The sequence below is a fragment of the Scyliorhinus torazame genome, chromosome 1 (genome assembly GCF_047496885.1).
Source record: "Scyliorhinus torazame isolate Kashiwa2021f chromosome 1, sScyTor2.1, whole genome shotgun sequence".
Taxonomy (NCBI): Eukaryota; Metazoa; Chordata; class Chondrichthyes; order Carcharhiniformes; family Scyliorhinidae; genus Scyliorhinus; species Scyliorhinus torazame.
In genome coordinates this window covers 140460184-140477703 of record NC_092707.1, presented here as the reverse complement: position 1 = coordinate 140477703, position 17520 = coordinate 140460184, and positions in this window count along the sequence as shown.

Sequence of the window (17520 nt, the reverse complement as noted above, 5' to 3'; positions counted from 1 at the left end):
TATTTGGAAAGACATTAAAATTCACCCACCTTTTTGCAATGGCAGTACTTCCCTGCTGGTGGCAGTAATCAATCATTGCAGTGGTAGGTGTAATTTCACCATCAGTGAGAATGTTTCCTGAAAGGTAGATTTACTGCTAGCAAAACAATAAAAAAGTGACGCGTTACATTGTTAAAATTTTAAATTACAGAAAAACAATTATTGCACAAATAGAGCTTATATTTGACAACTTCCAACTCAATGATGCTGTAAGCCACAGGTTTGTTTCTTTGTCAAATCCAGACTGAAGAGTTCAACAGTGTCATGTGAGCCATTTTAGGGTTTGTTTACTAGCTCCTGTGGGAAACTTAATGCCCCAACCCCCCGCCCCCCTCCCCCCAGCTCCAATCCCCTCATATCATTTAGAGCATAGATACAAACTCAATAGCCAGTCTTGCAGATGAGAATGATTGAAGTGTTCAATGGGAGAGAGGGCAGGAGGAATTGGAAGTGGGGATTCCAGAGGAAGGACGCAAGGAGGGGGGGGGGGGGGGGAGATGCAGGAGAAGGATGCTGAGTTGGGACAGCAACTTCAGCCAAGCCCATGGAGATTAGGTTTGAAGAGGAAGCTTAGGACACTCCAAACAGTGGAATTGGCACCAAGTGCCAGCAGCAGCTGGATCCTCGGATCCAGACTGGTGGAGGACGATAGATGTGCTATAGTAGGGAGAAGTGAGGAGGGAAAGGGGTCCAGATGATGAGCGAAAGTTGGGGATGCCACTAGAGATTTGGATTTGGTGGCAAAGGACAAAATGGCGCGAGGCAGTGGGGGAAACCACATGCAGAAGATGATAAGTATCCTTTTCCTATGGTTATATTAAAACTATATACTAGGGACTCCCATAAAGTGTCCTTGATTTGCAAATACTTTCATTTTTGAAATGGTCGATTGTATATGCAGTAAACTGGATGACTTGAATCCTTTGGGATTAGCTAAATCGTCTGCAGTGTTTTTTTTCCTCACCTGGGATCATACCTCATTCCAGAGCCCTGCCAGTGAAAATTTATTCCAACTCATTTTCTGTTTGGTTTTCCCTTTTCATAGCCATTCAATGGTCTTTTTCCATTGATGGAGGAATGGCCCCGTGTAGCCATCTGGGGTGGCCACTTGTTGTTCCAACCAGGAACTGGGAAGGTCGCAAAGCATAGTGGGAAAACTGGACAATGTGAGATTCAGGCAGGCTCAGAGCCTGAATGTATATTTGCGAGAAGAATCCAGACGATATCGAAACCCCCAACCGATTAGCATTTGATGGCCCATCTCCGCCAGACAAAGGACTGATACTTGAGCGACCGATACAGTCCCAGACATTTTGGTGCCGCTCCCTGTACTCTGGAAGCGTAGACAACCGGGTCAATGACCGCTTAGGATACGCCCAGCCATCAAGGCACCCGCCCCTTTATTGGTTCGAATCGAACACCGTAATCTGGAATCACCCAATTAGTGGGGTCCAAACTGAAGGACCGCCCAAAAGAGTGCGAAAACCCGCAAGAATAAAAAGACCACCATGTGTTCGGCCTCTCTTGGACCTGGCGCTCCGGCAACGTCTACTTCCAAATGCAGCACCACTAGAAGCAAGTTCAAGTTCAACTCCCGCTACCAGACTGATGAGCCTAGCTGAGCAGCAGTTACTTCTACAGACCGATAGATCCAGAATCGAACAACGGCCACTGTTCCTCAGACCTAAGCCGGGTGCCTGAAGTTAAGTACAGGTTGTCGTAGTCGATAGGTGTAGTGGCTCTTTGATCGATAGCCGGTTGAACCTTTTGGTGGTATCATTTGATACATGGCGCCTCTGAAGAATAGACTATAGTTATCTAGAGAAAGGGCAACCTCACTGACTGCCAAATTTACTGTCGGTAAAAAAGGCAACACCTGACCCTGGATTCTGCTACTTTGCCTGCATGCACTGGAATGGAGTATGTGGGAGGTCACAATCAAATTAGGGATGAGTAGAATTAATATCCTGCAGACCCTTTCATGTGCTGTAGCTGCCAATGTTTGAAGTGCTGGGGATTGAAATGAGGGCTGTTGGTTGTACTGATGGGGTGAGATGTGTGGCGTTGCCAACCCTAGTCCGGCTTTGCTGGAAGTTTGATCATGTGATGGACTGATCACATGAATCTTCACCATGAGCTCCTATTCCTCTTTTCCCCTAACTATACCCATTCTCACCCACGTTCCCAGTCTATCCATGGTGGATATATTGCGAATGTCTGGTTTTAAGGTACAGCTGTACTTATTAGAATCATAAGCTATTTTGTGAATAAATGAGCACTCCGCATTCCAGACTCATTGCTTGAGTCATGTCCTGCCAGACAAAGTGGGTCTGCTTTAATGGGTGTAAATTGACAACTTGTAAGAAAAATTGACAACTTTAGTGAATTGGCAAAGGGGACTTGAGTGAGATTTAGGGCTGGATTCTCCGATGTCTGCAGGATCCGTTTGGTCTTACGACCATAAGTTTGGTGCTGCTCCCGCACCGATCCTCGCCCGGTGGGGGGGCCAGCAGCCAAGCTGCGTAAAGCCCGGCTATACCTGTGGATATGGCCGCAGAGTGGCCTGGTCTGTGGCAGTGCATGTGCACGGCGGCGGCCGCGCTGTACAACATGGCACCGGCGGTGCGCGGACCCGGCCTGCCAAAAACTGTCCCCTTCGCCACCCGCGGACCAACCCCCACCAGGCCTCCCGACTGCCAGTGCTGGACAGTTTGCAGCTGCCGTGCGAGGTCCCCGAAAGCTGTGAGGACACGCACCCCATGCCGTCGGGGACTCAGCCCATCAGGGGAGGGCCCCGGGTGAAGCCCTGAGGCTGTCCGGCGGCGTGCGGTGAACTTGAGTACACCTTTTCTGAGGGTGCGCTGCTGCCGATTCCAGCGTAAAAGTGCATTCTCCGGCCGATCGCCGAATGTGATTTCGGCGATCAGAGAATCCAGCCCTTCAGAGTTCAGGGGCGAAATTCTCCTACCTGCCCCGCCACATTTCTGCCCCGACCGGCCGGCGGGAGTCTCCGTAACACCGGCCGGTCAATGGGGTTTCCCATTGTGGGGCAGCCCCACGCCGTCGGGAAACCCCCGGGCGCCGGCAAAACGGAGACTCCAGCCGGCGGAGAATGACGCCCCAGATTTAAATAAATAGCTGGATGTGGGAGAGGAGTGCTGACTGAGGCCTGGTATTTAATAACAACCTTGATTAGTGTCACAAGTATGCTTACATTAACACTGCAATGAAGTTACTGTGAAAATCTAGACATCACTCCGGTACCTGTTCGGGTACACTGAGGGAAAATCCAGAATGCCCAATTCACCTAACAAGCACGATTTTAGGAACTTTTGGGAGGAAACCGGAACACCTGTAGGAAACCCACGCAGATACAGGGTTTTGTACTTTGTGGGGAAAGTTGAGCACATGGAGAGAGGAAGAAAGTGTGGGTAAGATGGGGTAAAAGAAGAGAGTGAAGGAAGAGTGCATGATAGGAATGTAGCCTTCAAGTGAAAACAGCTAGTTAGCTATTGCCTATTAGTCTTAATTAATGAAACTAATGGTTTATGTTTTAATGATTTTAATATCTGCAGCTAAAAACTAGCAAAGAAATCGTAGAAAGGACATTGCAACTGTGTTTTAATGTTGAACAAACCCATAACAGTATACCCCATCTCACCTGGACAGATGGCAGACGTTAGCATTTGGATGAGACTGAATTGCAGATGCAGTCGGCTTTTTTTTCCAGCAGAGGCTGCTCTTACCTATGTATTTGCATTACCATTGAAGAACCTTTCTGCTACATGCTCCTGTGATTACTGTCTCTCGTTGCCTGCTTCTGCTTTCGTCCAGTTTTTGAAGTTCCAATAATAATGAATAACAAATTGAACCTTGTCATTGGAGTTAATAAATGGTAGCAAAATAATCAATGGGCGAGGAGAGGAGGCTCCTTCATAATTATAGGAGTGAACAGACTTCTGTTTGCACTGCGGCACATCAGGGAGGGGGAAAATTACCTGGACACTTTGTTTCAGGAGGCAGTCACACCCGGTAGAATAAGTTCTGTTAATTCGGACAGTGGTCAGGGACAGAGTGGTGTGACTGCAAGGGAGGCAGGTAGGGGGATCCTGAGTTTAGGAGTTGAGGAGCCTCAGCCCTTGACCTTGTCCAACAGGTATGAAGTACTTGCTCCCTGTGTGGATGAGGAAGAGGGCTGTAGGGAGGATGCGTTGACTGACCACTGCACCGTGGTACAGGAAGCCATTCAAAGGGGGGAGCAAAAAGACAAGTGGTAGTTGTAGGGGATTCTATAGGGGGATTGATGGCATCCTTTGTAAGCCAGATTGAGAGTCCCGCATGGTATGTTGCCTGCCCGGTGCCAGGGTGAGGGACATCTCTAATCGGTTTGAAAGGATTTTGGAGAGGGAGGGGGAGAATCCAGTTGTTGTGGTCCACGTTGGGACTAACAACATAGGTAAGACTAGGAAAGAGGACCTGTTTGGGGATTATCAAACACTGGGGACTAAATTAAAGAACAGGTCCTCCAGGGTTATAATCTCTGGATTACTACCCGAGCCACGTGCCAATTGGCATAGGGTTGAGAAAATTAGGGAAGTTAACACGTGACTAAAGGAGTGGTGCGGGAAAGAGGGATTCCATTTCATGGGGCATTGGCATCAGTACTGGGGCAGGAGGGACCTGTACCATTGGGACGGTCTTCACCTGAACCATTCTGGGACCAGTGTTCTAGCGAATAGGGTAAATAGGTTGGTCACAAGGACTTTAAACTAGCAAGTTGGGGGGAAGGGAAGTGTAAAGCTATGGACAGTATAATGGTTAATGGAGATCAAGGCAGCAGGTTACGTGACAGGTTATTATGTAGAGATATGGGTTCAAAGACAAGGAAAATTAGGCGAAAGGGTAAGAGGAAAAATAAATTGGAAAAGTTACTGATCAAGGTGTTGGGATTCATAACAAAGACAAACAACAGCATAAGTGTACTTTACCTGAATGCTCGTAGTATACGAAATAAGGTAAATGAGTTGATGGCGCAAATCATCGTGAATGACTATGATTTAGTGGCCATTACTGAAACATGGTTAAAAGATGGTCACGACTGGGAGTTAAATATCCAAGGGTATCAGACTATACGAAAGGATAGAATGGACGGTCAAGGCGGTGGTGTAGCTTTGTTGTTTAAGGATGGCATCCGGGCAATAGTAAGGGATGATATTGGTGCTATGGAGGACAAGGTTGAATCAATTTGGGTGGAAATCAGGAATAGTAAGGCGAAAAGGTCACTGATAGGAGTAGTCTATAGGCCACCAAATAGTAACAGGATGGAAGGGCAGGCAATAAGCAAAGAAATAATGGATGCTGTAGAAATGGTACAGCGGTTATCATGGGACATTTTAATCTGCATATCGATTGGTTTTACCAGGTTGGTAAAGGCAGCCTTGAGGAGGAGTTTATAGAATGTGCCCGGGATAATTTCCTGGAACAGTATGTAATGGAACCTACAAGGGAACAAGTGGTCCTAGATCTGGTCCTGTGTAATGAGGCAGGATTGATTAATCATCTCATAGTTCGGGATCCTCTTGGAAGGAGCGACCACAATATGGTGGAATTTAAAATACAGTTGGAGGATGACGAGGTAAAATCAAACACTAGTGTTTTGTGCTTAAACAAAAGCGATTACAATGGGATGAGAGAAGAACTAGCTAAGGTAGACTGGGAGCAAAGACTACATGGTGAAGCAGTTGAGTAACAGTGGAGAACCTTCCGAGCGATCTTTCACAGTGTTCAGAAAAGGTTCATACCGACAAAAAAGAAAGACGGTAGAAAGGGGAAAAATCGACCGTGGATATCTAAGGAGGTGAGGGAGAGTATCAAATTGAAGGAAAAAACATACAAAGTGGCAAAGATTAGTGGGAGACTAGAGGACTGGGAAGTCTTTAGGGGACAACAGAAAGCTACTAAAAAAGCCATAAAGAAGAGTAAGGTAGACTATGAAAGTAAACTGGCTCAGAACATAAAAGCAGATAGTAAAAGCTTCTACAAATATATAAGACAAAAAAGAGTGGCTAAGGTAAATATTGGTCCTTTGGAAGATGAGAAGGGAGATTTAATAATAGGAGACGGGGAAATGGCTGAGGAGCTGAACAGGTTTTTTGGGTCAGTCTTCACAGTGGAGGACACAAATAACATGCCAGTGACTGATGGAAATAAAGATATGATAGGTGAGGACCTTGAGATGATTGTAATCACTTAGGAGGCAGTATTGGGCAAGCTAATGGGGCTAAAGGTAGACAAGTCTCCTGGCCCTGATGGGATGCATCCCAGAGTGTTAAAAGAGATGGCTAGGGAAATTGTAAACGCACTAGTGATAATTTATCAAAATTCACTAGACTCTGGGGTGGTCCCAGAGGATTGGAAAGTAGCAAACGTGACACCACTATTTAAAAAAGGAGGTCGGCAGAAAGCGGGTAATTATAGGCCGGTAAGCTTAACTTCAGTTGTAGGGAAAATGCTGGAATCTATCATTAAGGAGGAAATAGCGGGGCACCTGGAGGGAAATTGTCCCATTGGGCAGACGCAGCATGGGTTCACAAAGGGTAGGTCGTGTCTGACTAATTTCGTAGAATATTTTGAGGACGTTACCAGTGCAGTAGATAACGGAGAGCCAATGGATGTGGTATATCTGGATTTCCAGAAAGCTTTTGACAAGGTGCCACACAAAAGGTTGCTGCATAAACTAAAGATGCATGGCATTGAGGGTAAAGTGGTAGCATGGGTAGAGGATTGGTTAACTAACAGAAAGCAGAGAGTGGGGATAAATGGGTGTTTCTCTGGTTGGCAACCTGTAACTAGTGGGGTCCCTCAAGGATCAGTGTTGGGCCCGCAGTTGTTCACAATTTACATAGACGATTTGGAGTTGGGGACCAAGTGCGATGTGTCAAAGTTTGCAGATGACACTAAGATGAGTGGTAAAGCAAAAAGTGCAGAGGATACCGGAAGTCTGCAGAAGGGTTTGGATAGGTTAGGTGAATGGGCTAGGGTCTGGCAGATGGAATTCAATGTTGCCAAGTGTGAGGCTATCCATTTTGGGAGGAATAACAGCAGAATGGATTATTATTTAAACGGTAAGATGTTAAAACATGCTGCTGTGCAGAGGGACCTGGGTGTGCTGGTGCACGAGTCGCAAAAAGTTGGTGTGCAGGTGCAACAGGTGATTAAGAAGGCTAATCGAGTTTTGTCTTTCATTGCTAGAGGGATGGAGTTCAAGACTAGGGAGGTTATGCTGCAATTGTTTAGGGTGTTGGTGAGGCCGCATCTGGAGTATTGTGTTCAGTTTTGGTCTCCTTACCTGAGAAAGGACATATTGGCACTGGAGGGAGTGCAGAGGAGATTCACTAGGTTGATCCCAGCGTTGAGGGGATTAGATTATGATGAGAGGTTGAGTAGACTGGGACTGTACTCATTGGAGTTTGGAAGGATGCGGGGGGATCTTTTTGAAACATATAAAATTATGAAGGGAATAGATAGGATAGTTGCGGGCAGGTTGTTTCCACTGGTCGGGGAAAGCAGATCTAGGGGGCACAGCCTCAAAATAAGGGGAAGTAGATTTAGGATGGAGTGTAGGAGGAACTTCTTCACCCAAAGGGTTGTGAATCTCTGGAATTCCTTGCCCAGTGAAGCAGTTGAGGCTCCTTCTTTAAACGTTTTTAAGAAAAAGATAGATACCTTTAAAGAATAAAGGGATTCGGGGATATGGTGTACGGGCCGGAGAGTGGAGCTGAGTCCACAAAGATCAGCCATGATCTCATTAAATGGCGGAGCAGGCTCGAGGGGCCAGATGGCCTACTCCTGTTCCTAATTCTTATGTTCTTATGTTCTTATGTTTAGTGGTGAGTGAGGTGAGGAATGGCGAAGCTCAGAATTTTGAAGGTTGAAGTAAGGGGAAGAAAAAGTGCCTGTAGCTTACGTTTCTTGGGAAAGAAAGCTTGTGTGCAATGTGGCATAAAAGGAATGTAAAGCAGAGTGAGCAGAATAGAAATAGGTAAAATAGTCCCTATCGCCAAGTTACTTCATTCATGAGTTGTAAACGCCACTGGCAAAGCCAGCATTTGTTGCTCATTAATTGCCGATGAGCTGCCTTCTTGAACTGCTGCAATCCATCTGTTGTAGGTACACCCAAGAACTACCAGGAAGGGTTTCTAACCCAGTGACGGTGAAGGAACAGTGATATAGTCCGACGTCAGGACTGGGTGACCAAGAATAGGGATGATATTTTTCAATCAGTTTTTAATCCAAAGTTGCAGACCACAAATTGAACTTTCCTTCAACAATTTATTAGCTTCAAATATTAAAGGCTACAGTATAGAAACATATAAAATCATGATGGGACTGGGGAGATGCGGGAAGAATGTTCCCGATATTGGGACAGAAATGGAGGTCACAGCCTAAGAATAGGGGTAAGCCATTCAGGACTGAGATGAGGAAGAATTTCATTCAGAGAGTTGTGAACCTGTGGAATTCTCTACCACAGAAAGGGGTCCTTACAATAGCAGAGCACTGTCCAGAATGCAGGGTGATCAAACCATTCTTGAAGAATTGGAGTGACCCAAAAGAAGAGCAAATATCCAAATCCACTTTTGGAAACACCCACCTTCCAAAGAATTGTTCCCATGATATCCAAGGTCCAATTATTTGCCTTCTCCCAAGAGCTGGAATACATTGTTTTCCCACATTGGCACAGCTGAATCTTGTACATGGGACAGAATTTTAACTGCCGGGTGAATGTCGGTTGGCCAGAAACCAAATTTGATCCTACCCACTTCTGGCTTTTACCACGGCAAATTTGGAGGGGAGCAAGTAAACTCCTTGGAGTGGTCATCACTTTCTCTCTCATAGTTATACCATTATAACATCCAATATTCATGTTGTTTCTCCCTAACTACGACATTTGCATTGTCTCTCTCTTTTGAAGACTGATGCAAGGATTCATTCAGAACCATGCTTACATCATCTGTCTTTTGGTCTCTAATTGGCGCTACTCCTTTAGTCAGCCGCACCTTTGGGTTGCCCTTGATTTTTATTTGCACATTCTTTTCATGCCCTCTCTTTTGCTTTCCTCATTTATTTTAATGTCACCCCTGCACCCCCTATAGTTTTCTCGGCTCAGCAGTACTGAGCTTTCCGTATCTGATGTAAGCTTCCCTTTGTCCCTTTATTTTTATTATTTCAAGGGGTCACTGGCTAGATCAGCATTTATTTCCCATCCCTAATTGCGCTTCAGAAGGTGGTGGTGAGCCACCTTATCCTATCATACATGCTCTTCGACATCCAAGGGGCTCTAGATCGGGAGCCTCAAACTTTGGGGCATGTACTTGTTCTGAACCCTCAGCCGGTGCTGCCGACTTCCATCCTAGCAGAAGTCTCCGCCTGGCGATCAGTGAGGTGAAGGCCAGGGTGTCCGCCTCTCTTCCTGTCCAGAGCTCTGGCTGCTCTGACACCCTGAAGACTGCCATAGATGGGCATGGCTCAAGCAGACACGGGGAGAACGTGCAGACACATTCCATGTAACTATACGAATGGGGGAGGTTGCCACCGCCCCTCCCACCCCCCTACTGTGGGGTTAGCCGTACTCACCTTGTGGGCCCAGCCCTGTCCAATCGGACCTGCCTTCATTCTCGATTCCATTCAAAATGGCCACCAACTGCTTCCCCTTTCTTGCCATCTCCACGTATAGTCTGTTGCAACCATCACTCGATCCCTCCCCAACCCCCCCTCCCCCCCCCCCCCCACCCCTTGCCCTTATGCTTCCCCCTCCTGGGTTCCTCCCCCGCCCACTTCCTGGTTTTCCCACTCCTTCACACTCCTGACCTCCCCTACTTTTTGCCCTTTATTTCCATCTTTTCTGTTCCTCCTGCCAGGTGCTCCCTCACTCCTGGGAGGCACACACCGGCCTCCTCCGTCACTGCACTCCCGTACACCAGCTTAGTGGGCAGCACGGTAGCATAGTGGTTAGCACAGTTGCTTCACAGCTCCAGAGTCCCAGGTTCGATTCCCGGCTTTGGTCACTGTGTGGAGTCCACGTTCTCCCCGTGTCTGCGTGGGTTTCCTCCGGGTGCTCCGGTTTCCTCCCACAGTCCAAAAATATGCAGGTTCGGTGGATTGGCCATGCTAAATTGCCCTTAGTGTCCAAAAGGTTGGGTGGGGTTACTGGGTTACGGGGATGGAGTAATTGTGTAGGCTTGGGTAGGATGCTCTTTCCAAGGGCAGGTGCAGACTCGATGGGCTGAATGGCCTCCATCTGCACTGTAAATTCTATGATACTCGCTAGTGTAGCGGCTCCCCTCTCAATCCGGTTGCCCTATTTAACTTCTGCCTGCTTTTCCCTGCCATCCCCACATCTCTGCCTGTGTTTATTCCTATCTTTCTTTCTCTCAGCTTCCGTATCCTGCCTTCTCATCCGTGTGTGCTCTTACTGTCTGCCCAGACCGTTATCTTTTTTTGGAAAATTTAGAGCACCCCATTCTTTTTTCCCAATTAAGAGCAATTTAACATGGCCAAGTCACCTAACCCTGAGCCACCTGGTGTGTGACCACTCAGCTCATGGCCACCACCGGAAGTCGGCCCCAACATCCTTGACCACTGCTACACAAACGTCAAGGGCGGCGACTGCTCCATCGCCCATTTTGGAAAATCAGACCACAAGTCAGTGCTCCTTCTCCCGACATATAAGCAGAAACTTAAGCAGGAGGATCTGGTTAAGAAGGTCATGAAGTGCTGGTCCGAGGCAACAAGAGTGCTCCCACACAACTGCTTGGAGTAGTGGACAGGTCCATATTCATGAACTCAGCGAGTAAGCCACCACCGTCACTGACGTCATCAGTAAGTGCGTCGAAGAAGGTAGTACGTGCATTCCCCAACCGGAAACCATGGTTCATCCAGGAGATCCATTCCCTACTGAGCTCCAGGTCTGAGACATTCAAGAGGGGTGGCCCTGACCTATACAACCTCCACAAAGTCATCAGGGACGCCAAGAGACAACATCAGGCTAAGCTAGAGTCACAGACTAGCGTTACAGACTCTCGTTGGTTGTGGCAAGGCTTAAACAATATAACGGTCTACTAAGCAAAGCCGAGTGGAATCTCTGACAACAGAAACAGACCTCCCCGATGAACTCAATGCACTCTATGCTCGTTTTGAGCAGGAAGCCAAGAACTGTTGTCAACTGCGCCAGCACCCTCGGACACACCCATACTTACCGTCACAGCCTCTGAAGTCAGATCGGTCTTCTCGAAAGTGAACACAGGGAAAGCAATGGGTCCTGACGGATTCCTTGGTCGTGCACTCAGATTCTGCGTGGGTGTGTTCGCAGACATCTTCAATCTCTCCCTACTTGGTTCCAAGGTTCCCACCTGCTTCATGAAGACCACTATCATACCGGTGCCAAAGAAGAACCAGGCAACGTGCCTCAATGACTACCGACCTGTGGCCCTGACATCTATCATTATGAAGTGCTTTGAGAGGTTAGAACATAGAACATACAGTGCAGAAGGAGGCCATTTGGCCAATCGAGTCTGCACCGACCCACTTAAGCCCTCACTTCCACCCTATCCCCGTAACCCAATAACCCCTCCTAATCCTTTTGGACACTAAGGGCAATTTAGCATGGCCAATCCACCTAACCTGCATGTCTTTGGACTGTGGGAGGAACCCGGAGGAAACCCACGCATCAGTAAGTGTGTTGAAGTGTGTTGAAGACTACATGTCAAAGAAGATAGTATGTGCATTTCCCAACCGGAAACCATGGTTCCACCAGGAGATCCATTTCCTACGTTAGTCACGAGTCATCTCAACCCCAACCCAGATTGCCTTGATCCACTGCAATTCACCTACTGCCACAACTGGTCCACAGCAGACGCTACCACCCTGGCCCTACACTCATCCCTGGAGCATCTCAACATCAAGTACTCCTATGTCAGACTCCTGTTCATTGACTACAGCTTCGCCTTCAACACCATAATCCCAGCCTAGCTCATATCAAAACTCCAAAACCTGGGACTTGGATCCTCCCTCTGCAACTGGATCCTCAACTTCCTGACCCATAGACCACAATCAGTAAGGATAAACAAGAACACCTCCTCCATGATAGTCCTCAATACCCTGAAAGTCTGTGTACTTAGCCCCCTACTATACTCCTTATACACAAGGCCGTGTGGCAAAATTTGGTTCCAACTCCATCTACAAGTTTGCTGATGGCACGACCGTGGTGGGTCGGATCTCAAACAACGATGTGTCAGAGTACAGGAGGCAGATAAAGAACCTAGTGACATGGTGTAACGACAACAATCTCTCCCTCAATGTCAGCAAACCTAAAGAGCTGGTGTTGCTCGATTAATAATGTTGGTGAACCACAAGCCTTCCCTTATATCGATCAAATGACCACACAACCAGTTAGTTAGTTCAAAAGATGGTTTATTTACACACACAAGAGTTATCTCGACATGCAAACACAATATCCACTATGAGTTAAACTACACCTATCAGCTACAATAACCTATACTTAACTTCAGGGCGACTGGCACTGTGCAAATGGATAAGGCCTTTATCTGGATTTCACTTGGCTGGTTCAATGAAAGTAGCTCTGTCTCTACTGCGTTCATCTGTCAGGTAGCGATCGTTGGTCTTGAACTTGGCTGGCTGTTCCTGCTACGATTGGGTTGGCACATGCCAGATCCAAAAGAGAAGAACACATGGCTGTGCTCTCTTTTATCCCTCTGGGATTTCGCGCTCTTTGGGGCGGTCCTTAACATTGGACCCAATAGTTCGACAGGACTCTGATCACTGTCTTCGATTTTGGCCAATAAAGGGGCGGGTGCCTTGGTGGCTGGGCAGGTCGTTAGCGGTCATTGACCTTGGCAGTTGTGCTTTCTGAGTAAGGGGTGTGGCGTCGATCAGTCTGTGGCTGTATCGGTTGCTTGATTGGAGTTCTATTGTCCTGGGAAAATGGGCCATTAAAATGCAAACGAGTGGGGGTTTCGATCAGGTCTGGTTACCTGTGTTTTAGATACACATCGGCTCTGTATCTGTCTGAGTCCTGGGTTTGCCATAATTCCCATGGTCCTTTGCAGGTGGCCATCTTCGATGGCTACACTGGTTATCGATTTCAGGAAGTGAAGTGTTGTGCACGCCCCTGTCTGTATCAATGGTGCCGAAGTGATGATTGACAGCTTCAAATTCCTAGATGTGCACATCACCAACAATCTGTCCTGGTCCACCCACATCGACCGAGAAAGCACAACACGCCTATACTTCCTCAGAAAATTAAGGAAATTTGGCGTGTCCACAATTTTTATAGATGCACCTTAGAAAGCAACCTATTGACTTCCGGTTGCGGCGATGACCAGCTAAGCCGCACGTTTCGGCGGCTCCAGCTTAAACGGACCTTCGGGTTCTTTTAAGAGCCCCAACGGGAAATTCTTTTTTGACGAAACCCGGTGTGGGGTGAAGCAACAGGGAGTCCCCCCCAGCGGAAAAGAAAAATATCAGCGGCGGCGGCCAGATCTCGGAGAATCCTCGAGGGCAGCGGCAGAAGGAAGAAAGGAACAAGATGGCGTCAGGGGGAGCCCAGCCGACATGGGGACCGGACCAAGACAAATTTTTAAGACGGTGTGTGGAGCTGCTTAAAAAGGAGGTGCTGGCCCTGATGCTACAGGCAATCGAGGGGTTTAAAGAGACACAAAAGGCCCAGGAGATAGAGCTCCGTGTGGTGGAGCAGAAGGTAACGGACAACGAGGACGAGATCCTGGGCCTAGCGGTCAAAATGCAGACGCACGAGGCGCTCCATAAGAAGTGCATCGAAAGGATTGACGTCCTGGAAAATAGATCAAGGAGAAAGAACCTCCGGATCCTGGGTCTCCCCGAGGGAGTGGAAGGAGCTGACGGCGGGGCTTACGCGAGCACGATGCTACGCTCGCTAATGGGAGCTGAGGCCCCCTCGGGCCCCTTGGAAGTGGAAGGAGCCCATCGGGTCCCTGCGAGGAGACCAAAGGCGGGAGAACCACCTGGGGCGATGATCGTGTGATTTCACCGCTTCAATGACAGAGAGGTGGTTCTGAGATGGGCCAAGAAGGTACGAAGTAGCAGATGGGAGAATGCGGTGATACGAGTGTATCAGGATTGGAGTGCGGAGGTGGCGAGAAGGAGGGTGAGTTTCAATCGAGCCAAGGAGGTGCTGCATAAGAAGAAAGTGAAGTTCAGGATGTTGCAGCCGGCGCGATTGTGGGTCACGCACCAGGATAGACATTACTATTTTGAGATGTCGGAAGAAGCATGGACCTTCATTCAAAAAGAGAAACTGGACCAGAACTGAGGGACTGATGTTGGAGGGGAAACGACAATGCTGATGTATAGAGGTGTAAATTGGGGAGGGGGGGACACTGAGAAATGTGGGCGCCAGTGGGGGGGAAGAAGAGACACAGGCGGGGAATGGGGAATGGGAACGGGGCGGTAGGGGGAGCTGCGCCATGGGGGGCGGGATGGTTCTAGAAAGCGCGGGATTTCTTTTTTCTTTTCCCGCGCCAGAGAGATGATGGCGGGAAGATAGGCGCAAGGAGGATGGGAGTTCCTCACACGGGGGGGGTCAAGGAGAGAGCGGGAGAAGCCGGTGTCAGTTGATGTCAGCTGACTTTCGGAAGCAATATGGGGGGAGTAACCATGCTAGATGGGTATCTAGCGGGGGGAGGGAGGGGGGGACAACTGGGTTGCTGCTGCGGAGATCGAAAGGGAGCTGGTAAGAGAAAAGGTGGTCGAGGCGGGAATGCGCCACCTGGGGGACGGGTGGGTGCGCAGAACCGGGACGTGGGACTGGCCCAGAGAGGGTGATGGCTAGTCGACAGGGGAGGGGGTGGGCGGGCAGCCCCCCCAGTCCGGCTGATCACGTGGAACGTGAGAGGCCTAAATGGGCCGATTAAGAGGGCCCGAGTGTTCACGCACTTAAAGGGACTGAAGGCAGACGTGGCCATGCTTCAAGAGACGCATCTTAAGGTGGTGGACCAGGTTAGGTTAAGGAAAGGATGGGTGGGACAGGTGTTCCACTCAGGGCTGGACGCAAAGAATAGAGGGGTGGCCATATTGGTGGGGAAACGGGTGTCGTTCGAGGCTAGGAATATAGTAGTGGACAACGGTGGCAGCTATGTGATGGTGAGTGGCAGACTGCAGGGAATGGAGGTCGTGCTGGTCAACGTGTATGCCCCGAACTGGGATGATGTGGGATTTATGAAGCGGATGCTGGGGCGCATCCCGGGCCTGGAGGTAGGAAACCTGGTAATGGGGGGGGGACTTCAACACCGTGCTAGACCCAGGGTTAGATAGATCTAGATCCAGGACCAGAAGAAGGCCGGCAGCGGCCAAGGTGCTTAGGGGGTTTATGGACCAAATGGGGGGAGTGGATCCGTGGAGATTTGCTAGGTCGCTGGCCAAAGAGTTCTCCTTTTTCTCCCATGTCCATAAGGTATACTCCCGGATAGATTTCTTTGTTTTGGGAAGGTCACTGATTTCGAGGGTGGAAGGAACGGAGTACTCGGCCATAGCTGTTTCAGATCATGCCCCACATTGGGTGGATCTGGAACTAGGAGAGGAGAGGGAGCAGCGTCCACTCTGGCGACTGGATGTGGGATTATTGGCGGATGAGGGAGTCTGTGGAAGGGTGTGGGGATGTATTGAAAGGTACCTGGAGGCCAACGATGATGGGGAGGTCCGAGTGGGGGTAGTATGGGAAGCGCTGAAGGTGGTGGTCAGGGGAGAGTTGATCTCCATCAGGGCTCACAAGGGGAAAACAGAGGCAAAAGAAAGGGAAAGATTACTGGGGGAGATTTTGAGTGTGGATAAAAAATATGCGGAGGCCCCGTACGAAGGACTATATAGGGAGAGGCGACGACTCCAGACGGAGTTCGACCTGCTGACCACAGGGAGGGCAGAGGCACAGTGGAGGAAGGCACAGGGGATGAGATATGAATATGGGGAAAAGGCGAGTCGCCTGTTGGCCCACCAGCTTCGAAAGAGGACAGCGGCGAGGGAAATAGGGGGAGTTAGGGATGAAACGGGAACCACGGTGCGGAGAGCAGGGAAGGTAAATGAGGTGTTCAAGTCCTTTTATGAGAGGTTATATAGGCCGCAACCCCCGGAGGGAAAAGAGGGGATGCAGCAGTTTCTGGACCAACTAAGGTTCCCGAGGGTGGAGGAGCAGGAGGTGGCAGGCCTGGGGGCGCCAATTGGGGTGGACGAGGTGGCCAAAGGGCTGGGGAACATGCAGGCAGGGAAGGCCCCGGGACCTGATGGGTTCCCGGTGGAATTTTATAGGAAATACGTGGACTTGTTGGCCCCGCTGCTGGTAAGAACCTTTAACGCGGCCAGAGAAGGGGGGACCCTACCCCCGACAATGTCAGAGGCGACGATATCACTAAACCTGAAGCGAGATAAAGACCCGCTGCAATGCAGGTCTTATTGGCCTATCTCACTCCTAAACGTGGACGCCAAGTTGCTGGCAAAAGTGCTGACAATGGGGATAGAGGATTGTGTCCCGGGGGTGGTGCACGAAGATCAGACAGGGTTCGTAAAGGGGAGACAATTGAATGTCAACGTGCGACGGCTATTGGGGGTGATAATGATGCCCCCAGCAGAGGGGGAGGCAGAGATAGTGGCGGCAATGGATGCAGAGAAGGCATTTGATAGGGTAGAGTGGGAGTATCTATGGGAGGTGCTGAGGAGGTTCGGGTTCGGGGAGGGGTTTGTCAGCTGGGTTGAACTCCTCTATGGGGCCCCAATGGCAAGTGTAGTCACAAATCGGCAAAGGTCGGAGTATTTTCGATTACATAGGGGAACAAGACAGGGATGCCCGCTGTCCCCATTACTGTTCGCGCTGGCAATTGAACCACTGGCCATAGCGCTGAGAGACTCCAGGAAATGGAGAGGGGTGGTTAGAGGGGGAGAGGAACAACGAGTGTCACTCTACGCAGATGACCTACTGCTATATGTGGCGGATCCAGTGGGGGGGATGATAGAGGTTATGCAGATATTGAGGGAGTTTGGAGATTTCTCGGGATATAGGCTGAACATGGGAAAGAGTGAGCTTTTCGTGATACACCCTGGGGACCAGAGTAGAGGGATAGATGGCCTGTCGCTCAGGAGAGTGGAAAGAAACTTCCGATACCTGGGGATTCAGATAGCCAGGAGCTGGGGAACCTTACCCAGACTCAATCTGACTCGGCTGGTGGAGCAAATGGAAGAGGATTTCAAAAGGTGGGATATGCAGCCGCTGTCACTGGCGGGCAGAGTGCAGGCGATTAAGATGATGGTCCTCCCGAGGTTCCTATTTGTGTTTCAATGTCTCCCTATATTGATCACTAAGGCCTTTTTCAAAAAAATGGATAGGAGCATCATGAGCTTCGTGTGGGCAGGGAAGGCCCCGAGGGTAAGGAGGGGGTTCCT